The sequence below is a fragment of the Sinocyclocheilus grahami genome, unplaced genomic scaffold (assembly GCF_001515645.1).
Source record: "Sinocyclocheilus grahami isolate Dianchi unplaced genomic scaffold, SAMN03320097.WGS_v1.1 scaffold1418.1, whole genome shotgun sequence".
NCBI lineage: Eukaryota > Metazoa > Chordata > Actinopteri > Cypriniformes > Cyprinidae > Sinocyclocheilus > Sinocyclocheilus grahami.
In genome coordinates, this window is record NW_015506597.1 from 132,296 (window position 1) to 135,373 (window position 3,078).

Here is a 3,078-nt window from a genome sequence, read left to right on the forward strand (position 1 = left end):
TTTGGTTATGTAAACCGATTGTTGCAGCAGCTGTCCGGTTGGCTGGTTTCAGACGATCTTGCAGGTGAAGATACTGGATGTGGAAGTCTTGGGCTGGTGTGGTTACACGTGGTCTACGGCCGGTTGGATGTACTGCCAAATTCTCTGAAACGCCTTTGGAAACTGCTTATGGTAGAGAAATGAATATTCAATTCACGGGCAACAGCTCTGGTGGACATTCCTGCAGTCAGCATGCCAATTGCACGCTCAAAACTTGCGACATCTGTGGCATTGTGCTGTGTGATAAAACTGCACATTTTAGAGTGGCCTTTTATTGTGGCCAGCCTAAGGCACACCTGTGCAATAATCATGCTGTCTAATCAGCATCTTGATACGCCACACCTGTGAGGTGGATGGATTATCTCGGCAAAGGAGAAGTGCTCACTAACACAGATTTAGACAGATTTGTGAACAATATTTGAGAGAAATAGGCCTTTTGTGTACATAGAAAAAGTCTTAGATCTTTGAGTTCAGCTCATGAAAAATGGGGGCAAAAACAAAAGTGTTGCGTTTATAATTTTGTTTAGTGTATATACAGTATGTTCTTATATGAAAATGTTTCCATGTTGTTATAAATGTAAGAATGTTGAAATGAAGTGAGGTTTCTGTGACGGGCAGGTTTAGGGTCGTCGTAGGTTTGGTTCATACTATAGAGTTTTAAATGGGGACCTATTATGCAAAAATCACTTTTATAAGATGTTTGAACACAGTTGTCCCTGTCCCCAGAGTTTGTGAAAAGCACGCCCCCTCAGTCGGACTGAGTGGCAAAATAGCCTGCTGCATGAATGGGTTTATAGGGAAACTTTGAAAACTCAAGAAAAACAAACAATTATTAAAACTTATATAGTTTTTGTCAGTGATTATATATTTTTAAAAAAACATCCAGTTATGCAGAATATAAGGTGGTAAATATTTAATTGATGAGTTGTCAATACGATATATAGGGTATGATTTTACCGCAAGATTCAACATATTGAAATAAAATCATAACTGCAAATCCGTATTTCACGGTGACCGGGAGGTGACATGTTCGGTTCGCTCAGTTTTGTCGTGGCCACGACATAACTTGTGGGAATGTGATTTTATGTCATGGCCACGAGATTATTATTATTACATTAACTTATTAGGGTTATATTTTTATATTTACTGTTATAAATGCTTATTTCCCCTTTCAATTTGTGTATCGCTTTACCTAGTTAACGTTCGTTTTGTATAATTATTCTAGTATTTGCTAGCCTACCATATATTTTGCAAATAAACGCCTGACAATTACGCCAATAAAGTTTTGACTTTATGATTGTATTTATGCCCATGTGTGATGATAAATGAATGTGTTGTGTTTTCATTTACAAATGAAACTACGTGAATGATTAATAACGAAACACTAGTATTTATAATTACAGTCTATTAATTAACCGAAATAAAATTAAATGTATGTTAAATTTAAACTGCATTCCAGCAAAAATTCCAGTCAGCATAATCAAAGCTTTATTGGCATGTTTATCATTTACAGTAGGCTAATATTTACAAAAGTATTCAGAACGTTAAGTAAAGAGATCGAAATGAAGAGAAAAATTAATATAAATTAATATAAAAATATTACCAATAATAATAGGCTAATAATAATAATAATGTACAAATATTACCGGGAAAAGACCATCAGTTAATGGACTTACAAGACTGTAGGATGGATAAAAATGTTTTCTTGTAGGCCTATTTTATATTATGCACTTTATGTAACATTTATTCATGATAAACTTCAATTGAATGCTGACTATCACACGTAATACAGTCCGGTAGCCAAGGCCTATGGTTAATATAATAATTTAATAATGTAATAATTGCTATAATAAATACAATAATTTCTTAATTCAAAATAAAATATTAATGAATCCATCTCTGATAATCCCGGGTTGCTATGGTCACGCAGGTTTGTTTATGCATTAAACTCGTGGCCATGAGAAAAATATGTTGTTCTCTCAACATAGCATCTCGAGGCGACGACATATCACGTTCCCACGAGTTATGTCGTGGCCACGACAAAACTAAGTGAACTGAACATGTCACCGTAGTATTTAGCTGCCTGGAGTGTGTTTGTTTCTGTGAATTGCAGCGATCCATTAGATTCTATTTTCTGTAGCTTTCGGCAGTCTGTAAAAATATACCTCAGATTTTTTGTCAAATCTATTTGTACAGTCAATCGCAAAGCTCTTTCTCATTTTAGATGTGTTTTGTGTGTTCTTTCGCAGCATTCACTCTGAAAACAATAGGTTACTTGCATAACCCCGGTTCTCTGATAGCATTAAGTGATGTGTCTCACTATGGGATTCGCCCCTTCCGCGTATTCCTAGAAGCATTATTACATTACGCCAGCCCCAATTGGCTGGCAGACGTGACGTTGTGTCTGGGAGTGGCCTCCCCACCCCTGAGTATAAAGGGCGCGACACAACATCACTACGACATTCAAAACAAGCACACCTCTTCCTCGCTTTGCACAGCAAGGAGGGTGATCTGGTGAGACACCTCACTTAATGCTATCAGAGAACCGGAGTTACGCAAGTAACCTAAGAGAACACTCTTTCAAGCATACGTTTCGGTATCTCACTATGGGATATCCTAACTCCTGTATTGCCAGATAGCCTGCCACAAAGTCTCCTGCCAACCACAATCACCACATCCAGGGCTGGACGAGTCATCACATTCCTACGCTCAATACTGCATGTGCTAAAGTTTGAGCTGTAACATCCAGTTTATAAAACCTTGCAAATGTATGCGGTAAGGACCAACTCGCTGCTTCGCAAATATCCTGTAACGTGACTCCTTTAAAAAGAGCCCACGAAGCTGACATTCTCCTTGTTGAGTGTGCACGTAAACCAGGTGGGGACACAAGGCCCTTACTGGAATATGACAACGAAATTGCCTCCACTATCCAGTGCGATAAACGCTGTTTAGTAATCGGCTTCCCCGTATGAGGTTTCATCAAAGATATGAAAAGCTGATCACTCTCCCTGAACCCTCTGGTTCTTTCTGTATAAATTC